The following is a 15,722-nucleotide window of genomic DNA, read 5'->3' on the forward strand; positions in this document are numbered from 1 at the left end:
TAGTTTTGTGGCAAAAATAAATGAACAAAGAGAAAAAGATCACCACTTGAGAATAAGAACTGAAGATCCCATAAGCAAATTGGTGAACTCAGGGCAGGACCTGTGTGAGTGATGGTACGAAACATCTCCAAAATTCCTACTGTGACAAGTATGCTAAATGTCATGTTACAGGCCAGGTATTCACATTCATCTGTATTTTGAACTTGTGATATGTCCTTCTAAAAGTACTCATAATGGTAATAATAATACAGAAAAATAACCAGTGTTGGTGAGGATGTGGAGAAACTGGAATCCTTGTGCACTGCTGGTAGGAATATTAAATGGTGTACCCACGGTACAAAATAGTTTGGTAGTTCCTCACAAAGTTAAACATACAATTACCATTTCACCCAGACATTCTGCTTCTAGGATATCAGATTGTATATGAAACCAGCTCATTGTACCCCTTGATTGCACTAATGTACACAGCTTTGATTTAACAATAAAAAAAAACACAACTGAATGCAGACACCCAAACAGATCTGTACATCACGTTCACTGTAGCCCAAGGGGGAAGCAGCCCCACGTGTCCTCCACGGATGGATAGAAAAGCAAATTGTGGTTTATATGTAAGGAATACCCAGCCTCAGAAACAGTGACAGTCTGATACATGATGCAACATGGATGAACTCTGAGGAAGTCACACTAAGTGAAGTGACAGCTGTTGTGTGATTCCACTTATAAGTGGAACTTAGAATAGGCAAATCCACAACACAGTGCAGCCATGGCCGCGGGGGCTGGTGGGGTGGGAGACACTAGGGTTTAATAGGCTCCGATGATGCCTAGGTTGTGGGATGATGAAAAGGTTGTGGGTCTAGTATCAGCAATGATAACACTGTGAATATATTTATGTTGCTGAATCGTACATTTATAAATGGTTAAAATAATAAATATTATGTTATTTATGATAGTTTACCATAATTTTAAAAAATGAAGTCCTTCCTCATTCCTGGGTCCCAACAAAAGTCTCCCACATTTTGCTCTGTCACCTCCTGTTTTAATGGTCACACCCAGACATTCAGGCCTTCTGGAGGTCACTCTGCCTTTGGCAGCAGCCTGGGTTTATGCTCCCTGCAAGGTGGTGATGGTGTGGCCTGGTGGTTGGTGGCAACTGCAGGTCTGACTGCCGAGTCCCACACCCTGGCCTGCCCCTGCTGTAGGCTGCTCCCTGCTTTGGAGAGATCAGGCTGGGGATGAGATGTACCCCTCACAGTGCTGTGGGGACCCCTGCACGGGGTAAGTTATTGCAATACCCATGTTGTTTTATCAAACACAACTGCAGTTGTGATCCAGAGAGGACATTCTTTTTTTTTTTTGGAGGCAGAGTCTCAGTATGTTGCCCTTGGTAGAGTGCTGTGGCATCACAGCTCACGGCAACCTCCACTTCACCATGACCATGTCCCATAAGGGGTGCCTCTTCTATGCCCTCAGACCCACAAGTTTCCTCTGATCCTCCTGTTCGACTGCTGTCCACTCCTGAACCAACACCAGACCCTTGTCTTTGAAATGGTCCCATGATACCCTGTCTAGATGGACAGCCCTGGGGTACCCAGGCGGCAGCACTGGGAGTCCCAAGGCCTCCACCCCGGCATCCCCACATCCTCTCTGTTCCTAACCACCCCCCCTGACTCAAGCACCAAGGGTGGGGGGGGTGACTCCTTATCACTCATGCCCAAGGTGACAGCTGGAGGTCCTTCTTCTGCCCACACTAATAGAATCAGAGTTTCACTGCTTGAAAGCCCTGCAGAGCATGGAATTCAACTTTATTATTTTACAGAAGAGGAGGCTGAGACTCACTGCAGTAAAAAGCATTGCTCAAAGTTAGCTGGCTGCTGGTGACAAGAAGACAGCAGACCCTGTGAGCCACCCTCTGCTGGCCAGAGGTACAGCACGTGCCTGGCCACCTTTCCCCTTGAGGGACACAGTGGATGGCACCAAATGCAGCACGGAAGACAAAATGCTCAGGAGGGTGGAGGAGAGACACACAGCCTAGGTTGGAAAGGACTTAGTGAGCAGGGTTATAAATGGAAACTATTACCCAAGTAATTAAAGCTGGTGCCGCCTTCAGAAATTATGAGGGAGCTGAGTGTTCTTATTTAGTACGATGTTATATACCTGGCTGTGATTTTGTCTTTGGGGTAACGATGCCTGAGTTTAAGTTTTTTCCCCACTCTCTGGCTGTAGCACCTCAGACCTGTGTGCAGCTGCAAAAGCTGGTCATACGCCCTTTCCTGTTCTCCATTTGTGTTCATATCTTAGTGATATGGGTTCTGAATTTTGGTTAGTGTAGTATTTTTCTTTATATAGAGGATGTGGGAAAAACGCCATTGGATTGTGAATTTGGGGGAGGAGGAAGGCTGAGCCAAGCAGGGATTGGCCGTCCAGACAACCGAATGGTGAAGCCACCATCCCTGCTTCCTAGCTTCCAACCCTTCCTCTGCCGCCTCCTGTCCCCAACCCATTCCTCTTCCAGTGCAACATCTCAGTCTTCTCTGTGCTGGGTGCTGGGACACAACGCTGCAAGTCTACCTGGGAAGTGGAAATCTGACAAGAAGGCCCCTGTGAGGAGGGCACCAAGGGCCCCCAGAGGGACTGGAGACAGGCCAGGAGATTTCTATAGTTGAGAAACTAAACCCACAACAGCTGTGGAAGCCTCTGAGTCTTAGTCAGGAGGACGTAGGCAAGGGACAACCCTGCAGAGTGAGGCTCTGGTCACTGCCCATGGAGGAAGCAGGGCTGGTGTATAGAATGAGGCTAGTGAGCAGGGACACAAGGGCCTGGGAAGCCCTGAGGCGAAAAGGACTTTCACACAGTGCACCTTCTCAGCGTGGTCTGCATTTGAGACATCACGTACAGGATTGAACAGCACAGTGGATGGAGAGGGGTGAGGGATGTCCCACTAACTGTTCCCAAAAGGAACAGGTGTGGTATGGAGGAGGCACAGCTGAGACCCCAAATCTCAGGCATGGCGATTAGAAGGAAGGAGCTGCATCACGCTGCCCCTGGCCTACATGACTGGAGGAGATAAGTCATGGGGATGGAAGAAGAGGCACCTGCAGACCCACAGCGACAGCATGTTCAAGTACCAGCCACTTACAGGGGTTGGGGAGATGTGGTCTGCAGCTTTGCCAGAGATACAAAGGCAGGCCCCTGACCCACAGCAGGAGCTGAGGGCACTTGGCTGATGTCCTACTCTGTAGTCAGCAATGGAAAAACCAAGTGACAACGAGAGGGAGACATCAAGAATTGTAAAAGGAGGATGGCACCTGTGGCTCAGTGAGTAGGGGGCCGGCCCCATATGCCAAGGGTGGTGGGTTCAAACCCAGCCCCGGCCAAACTGCAACAACAGAAAAAAAAGAATTGTAAAAGGAGAAGGAACAAAGGTAGGAAAAGAAAAATTATTCACATAAATGTTATAAAAATACCTCTACTTTCTGCCTTTCCTTGGTGATAGGTTCTAATGGCTATAGCCAGTGTGAACACCATGCAAAGAGTTTCTGAGGTTGTAATAAAAACAAAAACTGGAATCTATTCATCCAGCAAAAAAAAAAAAAACAGAAGAAACTAGCTAAGGAAGGAAGGAAGAACACTTAAAGCAGTGGACCGAGAGGAACTTCTCTCAAAATAAGAGCAAATGCCTGAGAATGAGACAGATGGTTGATAAACACAGGCAGACTCAGCAGGGAGTCAGGGTGGGAGCCACAGTACACAGCAGAATCAGGGAGTCAGGGTGGGAGCTAAAGTACACAGAGGCATCAGGAGGTCAGGGTGGGAGCTACACTACACAGAGGCAGCAGGGGGTCAGGGTGGGAGCTACAGTACACAGAGGCAGCAGGGGGTCAGGGTGGGAGCTACAGTACACAGAGGCAGCAGGAGGTCAGGGTGGGAGCTACAGTACACAGAGGCAGCAGGGAGTCAGGGTGGGAGCTACAGTACACAGAGGCATCAGGAGGTCAGGGTGGGAGCTACACTACACAGCAGAATCAGGGAGTCAGGGTGGGAGCTACAGTACACAGAGGCATCAGGGGGTCAGGGTGGGAGCTACAGTACACAGAGGCATCAGGGGGTCATGGTGGGAGCTACAGTACACAGAGGCAGCAGGGGGTCAGGGTGGGAGCTACAGTACACAGAGGCATCAGGGGTCAGGGTGGGAGCTACAGTACACAGAGGCAGCAGGGAGTCAGGGTGGGAGCTACAGTACACAGAGGCATCAGGAGGTCAGGGTGGGAGCTACACTACACAGCAGAATCAGGGAGTCAGGGTGGGAGCTACAGTACACAGAGGCATCAGGGGGTCAGGGTGGGAGCTACAGTACACAGAGGCATCAGGGGGTCATGGTGGGAGCTACAGTACACAGAGGCAGCAGGGGGTCAGGGTGGGAGCTACAGTACACAGAGGCATCAGGGGTCAGGGTGGGAGCTACACTACACAGAGGCAGCAGGGGGTCAGGGTGGGAGCTACAGTACACAGAGGCAGCAGGGGGTCAGGGTGGGAGCTACACTACACAGAGGCAGCAGGGGGTCAGGGTGGGAGCTACACTACACAGCAGAATCAGGGAGTCAGGGTGGGAGCTACAGTACACAGAGGCATCAGGGGGTCAGGGTGGGAGCTACAGTACACAGAGGCAGCAGGGGGTCAGGGTGGGAGCTACAGTACACAGAGGCAGCAGGGGGTCAGGGTGGGAGCTACAGTACACAGAGGCATCAGGGGTCAGGGTGGGAGCTACACTACACAGAGGCAGCAGGGGGTCAGGGTGGGAGCTACAGTACACAGAGGCAGCAGGGGGTCAGGGTGGGAGCTACACTACACAGAGGCAGCAGGGGGTCAGGGTGGGAGCTACACTACACAGCAGAATCAGGGAGTCAGGGTGGGAGCTACAGTACACAGAGGCATCAGGGGGTCAGGGTGGGAGCTACAGTACACAGAGGCATCAGGGGGTCATGGTGGGAGCTACAGTACACAGAGGCAGCAGGGGGTCAGGGTGGGAGCTACAGTACACAGAGGCAGCAGGGGGTCAGGGTGGGAGCCACAGTACACAGAGGCAGCAGGGGGTCATGGTGGGAGCTACAGTACACAGAGGCAGCAGGGGGTCAGGGTGGGAGCTACAGTACACAGAGGCAGCAGGGGGTCAGGGTGGGAGCCACAGTACACAGAGGCAGCAGGGGGTCAGGGTGGGAGCTACAGTACACAGAGGCAGCAGGGGGTCAGGGTGGGAGCCACAGTACACAGAGGCATCAGGGGGTCATGGTGGGAGCTACAGTACACAGAGGCAGCAGGGGGTCAGGGTGGGAGCTACAGTACACAGAGGCAGCAGGGGGTCAGGGTGGGAGCCACAGTACACAGAGGCAGCAGGGGGTCAGTGTGGGAGCTACACTACACAGAGGCAGCAGGGGGTCAGGGTGGGAGCCACAGTACACAGAGGCAGCAGGGGGTCAGGGTGGGAGCCACAGTACACAGAGGCATCAGGGAGTCAGTGTGGGAGCTACAGTACACAGAGGCAGCAGGGGGTCAGGGTGGGAGCTACAGTACACAGAGGCAGCAGGGAGTCAGGGTGGGAGCCACAGTACACAGAAGTAGCAGGGAGTCATGGTTAAACAAGTCTCTCACTCAGAGATCCATATGGGTATCAAATCATATTAAACTTAACATGGAAATCTCTTAGCTACTTGTCCCACATGGTGGGACAGCCACTGTGGACTTGTGGGCTGTGTCACACCCCAGACACGAGTTGCTTCCTCATGGTGAACGCCTCATCAGATGCCTCTGGCTAGATTTTGAGCCCTGTGTCCTTCAGCAGAGCAGACCCAGACTGACAAGTGTCTGCAGGAGAGGTCTTCTGTCACCCCATGTGCCTTATCTTATGGGGAGGAGTCCCTGCTCTGTTCTTCTGTCTCTGAAGACCCCAATGAGGTGACCTAGTGACGTAGGGTGGCAGGGGAACGGGGATCCTATGTTCTTACACCATATCCCTATCTCATTTCAAAGCTTAGCCTTTGACTCTGGTGGAGATAATCTAAAAATATTCTAAATAGGATTGATATTAGATTGATTTGGAATGAAGAACATTGTTTAGCTACATATCTGATTTTAGCATTGGTAATGGAAACGAAAGACCACAATAAGCCTGGTAAACAATTAGGGAAAGGTGTCTTACATTCAAATTTCTAAGGGGCTGTGTAGTTAGAGTAGAAAAATAAATACACATTTCCTCTCTACCCTACACTAAATAAATTCCAGAGCTATTAAAGAGTTTAAAAACATTTTTTTAAATAAGCCAAGCAAATTATAATAAAGCTGAATATTTATCTGATGTCTGGATGGGGAATCTCTTTTCTAGTATAAATAATGGAAAAAATAACATGGGAAAGATCGACAAATCGAGTTGCAAAACATCTAAACAATGGTCATCCACAAAAATCATAACATTAATAGATAAGCAGAAAAATTAGGATTATCTCAAATAAACAGGAAAAGAACCAAAAGCCTAAATAAATATAATATCCAAAATACTATCATTATCCAAATACTATCCAAAATAATAGAGAAATAAACTAAGAATCCAGTCCTACAGGAGTTACAAAACATCTAAACATTGGTCACCCACAAAGCCTTTGACTCTGGTGAAGATAATCTAAAAATATTCTAAGTAGAATTAATATTAGATTGATTTAGAATGAAGAACATTGGTTTAACATTAAAAGATACGCAGAAAAATTAGGGTTATCTCAAATAAACAGGAAAAGAGCCAAAAGCCTAAATAAATATAATATCCAAAATACTATCATTACCCAAATACTATCCAACATAATAGAGAAATAAACCAAGAATCCAGTCCTACAGTTAATATACTATATTTCAGGTGACATGCATCAGAACAGAGAAGATGCTTTTACAAGAATGTCCTGTACGGCTGACTCCCTGGACACAACATGGCCAGACATGAACAACTATTGGTTTTAGGGTAGTTGGAAAAGGGAAAGGTATTCACTCCACAAAAGGTGAAAAGCACATGACAGTCCCTACTGATAGCAGGAGGCACAAAACAGGCCTCAGGAGATGTGGTTTCTGTGGGATTTTATCACTGCTGATGACTATGTAGTTGACTGTGCCTAGTTTCCATACACCAGTGTGGAGATAAAGTAAACAAGATGTCAAAGGATTGTCATCACACCAGGCAATGCCCCAGTATATAAAATAACACACATGAAACGGGCTCTCCAACAGCAACTGGGGAGTATGTTCAGGCCTATGAGAATTCTGCCTTTGCTGGGCAGAGCAGCTATCCACCGACCTCACCAATGCCCCCTCTGTGCTGTAGTGGTCATTCATTCCCACATCTAGGGACAGAATGAAATGCCTGGAACCATGGCCCTGCCAACCAACGGGCAGCAATACAGCAATTCTTCCACCAAGAAGCAGAGGCTGCAAGCAAGTGATCCATTGTCTGGTGCTGAGTACTTTCAAGCCGAGTCTCTGGCAGCTGAGAATCCCAAGGGGTTTTGATTTCTAAGATCTAGATACATAAAATGGAAAACCTGGTGAGAAGGTTCCTTCATCCCTCCACGAGTTACAGATGTTGTGAGCATTGTAGAAAGCTGAGAGGAAGCTAAAGGAGGGATCGCTGACACCAGCCTGGAGGATGCATCAGCGATGGTTTTCTCACACAGTTCTAGACTAGCGTAAACTTCACAGCCAAGCTATAGCCCCAAGAAGTGACCGAGACTTGCTACTATAGATGTAAAAAGAAAAACATTCTGGGCTATCTTGAGAGTCACTAATGAATTCTAGAATTGGAGATAAATGAAAAATTTTGTTCTTTAAGTCACCCCCATACTTGTGGTGACCTGCAGTGTGTGGGCCTCAGGAGATGTGGTTTCTGAGGTTTGCTTTGCTTTGTGCCTCCTGCTATCAGTGGGGACTGTCATGTGCTTTTCACCTTTTGTGGTCCTGTGACTGTCCCGGCAGCCGAGACACATGCGGGAGCACATACAGTTCACGTCACCACGAAGGGCATGGTTTCCTTCCCAGACATATATGGGATGAAGCATTTTGTGGGATTACCCCAGTGGGCATGCAACAAGGTGATACCAAACTAGGGATACTTTCTGGAAACTTCTCTTCAAGGCTGGAGACCAATGCCTGAATTTGTCATCTGATTTTTAGATTATCTCCAGGGTAAACAAAATAACTCTCCACCATTGCATTTTGGAAGCACAGAACTTGTTTGATCCCACGGTTTAGAGCTGTGAGTAGTTGGTGTCCTGTGAATCATGCCTTGTGTCTTATCTGATGTGGACATGATGAACTTTAGACTTTTGACTCAGTGCTGGAATAAAGGTGAGATGGAACAGGGACCCCTCTTAGAGTCCTTCCAGAGCCCCGCACACCAAGCATGGACATACAGGAAAAATCTTGAGTCTTTCAGGGGAAATTCCAGGCATCCAGCCAGGCTTGAGAAGTCCATGAGCACACAGACAGGCCAGGAAATAGTCATGACTTCAGCAGCGGCCTCACAACAAGGTGGAGTCTCCAGGTATTGTAGAAACCATAAGGCAGCTTCCCAGCTCATGCTCTTGAGCTGTTTTGCAGGAATCTGGAGTCCTATCAAATGGGAAAGGCCAACTGCTGTCATGGTAAGGGGACTTTACTCAGGTAAGAGACACTGAGGACTGAACTCTGACCTCTACTCTTCATTTTAAATTTCTTCCAGGGGCCTGGAGAGAGTCACGACAACCAGAGGCCAAACCTTAACATTCCCTCCTGCTGACCCCAAGTTTGTAGATGAAGCCTTTCTTCCTTAAAGGGTCTCTGCTTTTGCCTTATAAGCCCCCTGCTTCAAGATATCCCTTCTTTGTGGGCCAAACAAGTGTATAACCTCCAGGTATTGATTTATGGTTTCACCTGTAACTTTTGCTTTCCTGAAACATACACCTGCCTTTAAAAGCTCTTGCTTGTAAGGCAGCAGGCAGGTCAGGCCTAAAGTGTCAGCTGCCCATCTTTCTTGCTTGGAGCCTGCGATGGGTGCCTTGCTTTCTCTGGATGCAAATCCTCCTATCAGTGTTTGGTGTTTTCTGCATGCAAGGCGTGGGGACCCAAGTTCAGTTTGGTAACAAAGCTGAGTCTGTTCCGATGGCATGAACGCGTTTCCCACGTGAGAAGGAGATGAACTTGGAGGACCCAGGCGGAATGCTACAGACTGAATATTTGTGTCTTCCCAAATTCATATGTTGAAATCCAGTCCCCAGTGTGACTGTCTTAGGAGGTAGGGCCTTTCGAAGGTGATTAGGTTATTAGAGTGGCACCATCATGAATGGCATTAGTGCCTTAATAAGGAGACCCAAAGAGCTCATTCGCCCTTTTTGCCATGTGAAAACACAGTGAAAAGATGGCCTTGGTCAGAGCAGAGCCTTTGTACGTGCAGAGCCTTGGTCTTTGCTTGTAGCCTCCAAAACTGCAACAAGTAAGTTTCTGCTGTTCACAAGCCATTTGTCCTATCAGCCTGAACAGACTAAGACATGTGTCACACCAGAGGATGTCACAGTGTCATCTTGTATTATATGTGGAAATTCCAAAAGAAGGTTATGGGGAAGATGGCAACAGCAATTCTGTCAGTCACTATATATGTACACTTAGAGGACCTCTGGATGGGGGTGAGGGGTGTGAAGCAGCATCAGCCCTGCCGCTACCAGCCCAGGGCTTTTGCACACACCCCTGTGGCTGCTGAGCATGGCAGGAAGTGGTGATGTGATCAGCAGACGGGCTCAGTCACAAACAGGCAGGACAATCAGAGGCACGATGATGGCTCTGTGCTGCTGGGGCGCAGATGCAGGGGCTTTGAAGACTGAACCTTACGTACACATCTTTAGCTGAGACTTTTAGTGACCGTGGCCGGTGCTAAGCTCCGCTCCTCCCCACCATGTGGCCTCTGCTCCAAGTGTTCTTGCCCACAACCAGGCAGTCTGCGTCGCCCAGATGCCGAATAGAAATCCATCTTCACACACTACCTTTTAGCTTTCAAAGATTTAATTTGTAGTAAACAAAAAAGGGGGGGCTCTCATGAGCTGTTGTGTTGCTAAACATTTGGGGGCTCACAAATTTCTAGAGTTAATTACTGCAAAGAGAAAAGAACAAAAGAAACGATAATAACAGAGTCACCGGCATGCATCCCTGACCAGCGCCTCTCTGAGGCCTGTCTGCTGGCTCACGCCTCTATGCCTAATTATTTAATACAGACGGACGTGTCTAATTAATGCCTTACCAGAGAATCTTCCTCCAGATACATCTGAAGCCCATTATCCTTTGGTATTTCCATTGCACAGGTGACAAATAATGAGAAATATCTATTTCCTATATCTTCCATGTCTGTAATTCAAGAAATGCACTTCTGGTAAAAACAAATGCGTACAGGGCTCCCCAGCGCACAAGCGGTACCTCAGTAATGAATCAGATGCCTTTGGCATAGGTGACATCGGCGTGCAGGTAAGCGAGAGAGGATTTCTACTTTACAAAGAGCCCAGAAGAACAGAGGGCAAAGATGGCTTAAGGGGGAATCATTTCCATTCAACTTTTACTCTTAGATAAAAATTGAGAAGAAAAATTCCTTGAACAGTAACCTAGTTAGCCAGGATGCAACTTCCTGCTGAGAAGATGCTGGGAGTCTGGTGCCCAGGTAAGGACGGGGTGGCCCAGGGGTGCCAGCTGGCCTCCTAGTGCACAGGACTCCAACCTCACTACCTCCAGATACATACCATTTGCAGTAACTCCAAAACTGTGTAAATAAAGATGGTAACAACAATAATAACAATCTCAGGGCTCTCCCCTTACAAAGAGGCAATTAAAACTTGTGCTTGGAATTTGCCTACATTTTTCTCCCTAAGAATTTGAAGTCATTCAAGTGAGAATCAAACAACATAAATGAATTAGCACAGAAATACAATCTGTCCAAACTAACAGATTGACTGAGGCTTAGTTTCCGAGTGAGTCAGTGTTTTTAATGAAGCATTTCAGCCTTAGAGGGGAAAACAAACAGAGGTGCTAAAAATAACACCATGGGGTCTGGAACCAACTGGGTCTGGAACTCTGCCTAGGAATAATCTCAAATGCTATGATCAATACGAATGTGTCAGTACAGGTCTGCTCCAGTCACTACACCCCGCTCAGTGCATCTGCGGTGATGGGATCAGTGCTCTGCCTCTTACAGAAGGAACGAGGAGTGAGAGAAACAGAGCTGCCCTGGACACGTCCCTCAGGTCCATCTCCCTGACTCACCACACAGCTACTGAGAAGCACCAGATGCCGCCATGACTCTCTCTCACCTGATCTGCTTAAATAAAGAGATTTTGCCAGAATAATATTTATATTTTTTGTCCCTTTACGATCAACGGGATATGACTTATTTCCTTCCATGAAGGGAATGCCGATCACCTTTGGGCTGAGAAAGTCAACTTACAGGGAAAACATGTTAGGATGAAAACACAGGTGAAGTCCTAACAGAAAAATATCTTTGCACAGTGCAAGTGGCATTTAAGAGCTCCTCCCCTGTCACAGAGATGCCACTGGAACAAGAGGGATGTCACGGTCTCTACACGGTGATCCCAACCCTCCCACGGTCTCTGCATGGTGACCCTGACCCTCCTGCAGTCTCTGCTCAGGCACTGGCCCTCCTTAGTGGTCAGCGTGATCACAGGTTCCCCATGTTGTCCTGGAGGCACTACAGCTGAACCAAGTTAGCACTCTTTCTAGCCAGATAGCAATTAGCATTCAAACTGCTCACCACTCCCAACTCCACCAAACCTAAATGAAACCTCGACAAGAAAAGTCCTGACACCTTTCCACAGCCCAGCCGTCTCCAAGGGGAAAAGACCAGAGGTGAACGGACGCAGCTGACATTCACAGGACCTTGCTGGGACCAGCCATACTTCACACACGGGCTAGGCACTTATCAATCTTATCCCATTCTCAGTTGGGAACCGCTGGCCAGGGCCAGCACTCCAAAGGACACAGCATCAGGGTTCCACCTGGACTTGGCTTCAGGGTCCAGATTTTGTGCTCCCAACCATGGTATCAGGGGTCACCTATGTTGGCGTCACCCCAGAGATACCCAGGGAGGAGGAGGCTTGTAGGGATTCTGGGGCTCAGACCAGCTAACTCAGAATCTGTGAAGGACCCCAGGTGCCAGGATCCTGTGAATATACCCTGGGTGATTCCAGCTGGCGGCCACCCAGGCTGAGAACCCTGCTCCTGGCAGCGCAGGGCACATCCTCAGGCCAGTGACCAGGCTGCTTGCCCACACACTGACCACAGGATGTCCAGGCTTGTCTCATGTCTGCTCTTGCACTCTTTTTTTATTTTTATTTTTTTAGAGAAAAGAGTCTCACTTTATTGCCCTTGGTAGAGTGCTGTGGCGTCACAGCTCACAGCAAGCTCCAACTCCTGGGCTTAGGCGATTCTCTGGCCTCAGCCTCCTGAGTAGCTGGGACTACAGGTGCCCACCACAACACCCAGCTATTTTTTGTTGCTGTTTGGCTGGGGCTGGGTTTGAACCTGCCACCCTCGGTATATGGGGCCGGTGCCCTACTGACTGAGCCACAGGCGCCACCCTGCTCTTGCACTCTTTTAAACCAAACTCCTTGATAATAAGGAAGGGGACATCACCCTTCGGGATTCATTATTTTTGGAAAGCATTATATAGCATTTTTCCTTGTAATAACTTCATGTTGAGTTGTTAATAGAGAAGCTTTGTCAATTTAAAGAAGTTGAACATTTTTAAAGCATCCTTAAGCACCTCCGAGGCAGGCAGCGCCCCCACAGCGAGGTGGGAGGAGGAAACTGGAGGAGCATCACTCACAGTCTGAGCCACTGACACCCCTAGCAATGATCCACCACCTCTTCCAAGAAACGAGGGGACAGTACCTGACACTCCGAAATCACTGAACGATAAAATGAAGCTGTCAGACACAATTATCCTTCATACCAGTTTACAGGATGCCACTGACAGCTGTCTTCACTTCTGCACACATGACAGTCACCCACGTTTTTGAGAGACAAACTGGAGTTTAAAAATCTTTTCTGCATGTTTCATTTTTTCCTTTCAAAATAATTTTACTGCTCAGAGTCTCTCATTTTCCCTTGGATGCCGACTGTGCTTTTTTGGGTTTCACTGTTGGTGAGTGAAGATGACCCCAGGGCTGCCCCACTGTGCGCCTTCCCCACGCACGGTCTTCATGACTGTTAACTAACTCTCAGCCTGGTGCTGTGAGAGTGCAGAATGCACTACTGGGCATCTGAAGGGCTCTGGAGTGACTCGCACAGGTGTTGGAGATAAAACAAACCTGAAGTCAGCTCTCTTCTTTCTTGAGTGAGAAAGAAACTCAGGCTCAGAGCTGTTGGGTGTCCTGATCCGGAAGGAGAGCCAGTTATGGTGCACAGCCAGGCCAGGCCTCCTGTCCACACCACTGGGCTGGGATGCACAGTCCAGTGACCCCCACACAGGGACCACTTTGGAAAGCCTGCTATTCTCTCTTCAGAAAATAAATTTCAATTAAATCTCCATGAAAAAATTTCTATTCTTCAGTGACAGGCCATTACGGAAAGCTAAGACAGGTAAGATGTAACATAACGATTGGTTTTAAAGCTGACTTTTAAGAAGCACAAGGAAATGGATTTTTTTTCTATTATTCTAGGCTTCAAGGGTGCATTTTCACAACATAAAAATGATTTGATTGCTTAAACACATTTCTCCAGAATATTTAAAAACTAACTTCATAGTATAAAAACTAAGATGTCTTATTTTTGTTGAAAACTTGGAGAGATGGCACGCTTCCTAGGCGAAGATGGCATACTTCCCAGCTACAATGTGGACATTAGCTTACAAATGCAAACAATGTAACCTAATCACACGTACCTCATATTAATCCAAAATAAATACATAAAAAAGAGAGAGAGAACCAAAAAGCTGCCCCCAACCCTGTGACCCTGACGCAGACACTGCCTCCATTTCAGCAGGTTCTAGCCTGGCATCTAACACGCGCACACAAACACGCAGGTGTTTAGAGGTGCTCAGGGTCCGACATTCGCTCAGTCGCCCCATGTGCACAGTGTCACCACAGGTCAGCAGCAGCTTCCCAAAGACACTGGCTTGGATTGTAAACAAGGTGGAGTGTGTCAAGGAGAGTGAGGTTACTGACCCAGCACGCTCTGCACAGAGCTGAGAGGTCACAGTCCTCTCTGACAGAGTCTAGGGCTTAGCAGTAGTTAAACAGAGAACAACATTCTGGCTCCTTCCTTCCTCAAGCTATAAACAAACATCACTGGATCTCTGCGTGGCATCCGGCTTCACCTTCTCCCTCCCTTCCTTTCAGGGGCTGGGGAGGCAGAGATGAGATTTTAGGGGAAAGAACTGAACAGTTGTGATTTAAGGAGAAAAGGAACTGTTCCTGGTTTCTCCTCCTGCCCTGGAGCGGGGAAATCTGCTGCAGGGAGGGAGGGAGGTGTGGCGAGGGATTAGCTTCTGCCTCTGTCTGGCACCACAGGAAGCCACCCTTCTGGGCTGGAGATGACAAATCTCAAGGCTTGGATGAAAGGGTGGGTTTTGGACAATGACATGTCATTTAGCAGCTGTTTAATTAAAAATTAATGGCTTAATTGAGCTATAACTCACAGTTCACCCATTTAAAGTGTACAGTTGAAAGATTTCAGAACATTCAGAGTTGTGCAGCCATCACCACAGTCAGTCTTAACACTTTCATCACCCCAAGAGAAGCCGGAGTCCTGGATCTGCTTTGTGTCCCTGGCTGATGCTGGACGTTCACATGAATGGATGACAGAGAAGGACATTCTCTGTACAGTCCCCTTGTAGGCAGCTGCTATAACCCTAAAATTTGGTGCTGCCCTGACATCTCCAAGCCTCACAGGCCCCAGAACCCTAACCATGAGCTCCCTGTTCCTGCCAGCTGTGCCTCTGGCCAGTGGGAAAGGTTCTACCCACCTGCCTTCCCGCTGGGCTTCAGTTTCCCACCAGCCCACAAAGCTGCTCCAATAAGCCAGTCGCATCTCCTGCAGGATCAGGCCACTTCACCCTCTCATTACCACAAAGTGGGGAGCACAGCCTGTGTGGCAGGTGGTGGCCTCCTCCCTGGTGAGCTCCTGTAACTGGTAAACTGCTCCACGGCCTCTGCCCAGGGTTGTATATTCATTCAGCCACCTTGCATACCTTGGGTGTGGTGAGCAGGAGGTGCCCAGAGCAGACACAGCAGGAGCTGTGTGGACCGGCTAAAGGCTGCAGGCTGGAATGGAGATTCCGACAATGCCCTGACTGATGTTAATCCCGGGCTGATGAGCACTCAGACTCGACTTACAGAATGACAGCGCAGAGCAGCTGCACAGACTCAGGTCCTGGCTCTCCAACCCCCAGTCACCAGGACACCAGGAAATAACACAACCGGGCACATTTACTTAAAACGGGAGTCCCTCCTGGCTGCTCAGACTCAGGCTGCCCAGCTGCCCTCCTCCCTGCCGCTGTCTCCCACACGGTGCTCCACAGCAAAACACACGTGGGAGAGCAGCAAGTATGCAGCACGGCTGCGCTCTGGGAACCGTGCTAGCCCTGCAGGGACGATTCAACACTCAGGGAAACGGACACACTTCATTACCAGCCAGAGAGTAAAGTGCCTGAAATGCTCATC

At 48.6% G+C, this 15,722-nt stretch overlaps 1 protein-coding gene across 5 annotated transcripts in view; it reads right to left on the reverse strand.

Annotated features, from left to right (window-relative positions):
* The window catches only part of RPS6KA2 (ribosomal protein S6 kinase A2), a 344,820-nt gene that overhangs the window by 55,114 nt on the left and 273,984 nt on the right, over positions 1–15,722 (reverse strand). The window lies entirely within an intron of this gene.

Source organism: Nycticebus coucang, chromosome 5, assembly GCF_027406575.1.
Source record: "Nycticebus coucang isolate mNycCou1 chromosome 5, mNycCou1.pri, whole genome shotgun sequence".
NCBI classification, from domain to species: Eukaryota; Metazoa; Chordata; class Mammalia; order Primates; family Lorisidae; genus Nycticebus; species Nycticebus coucang.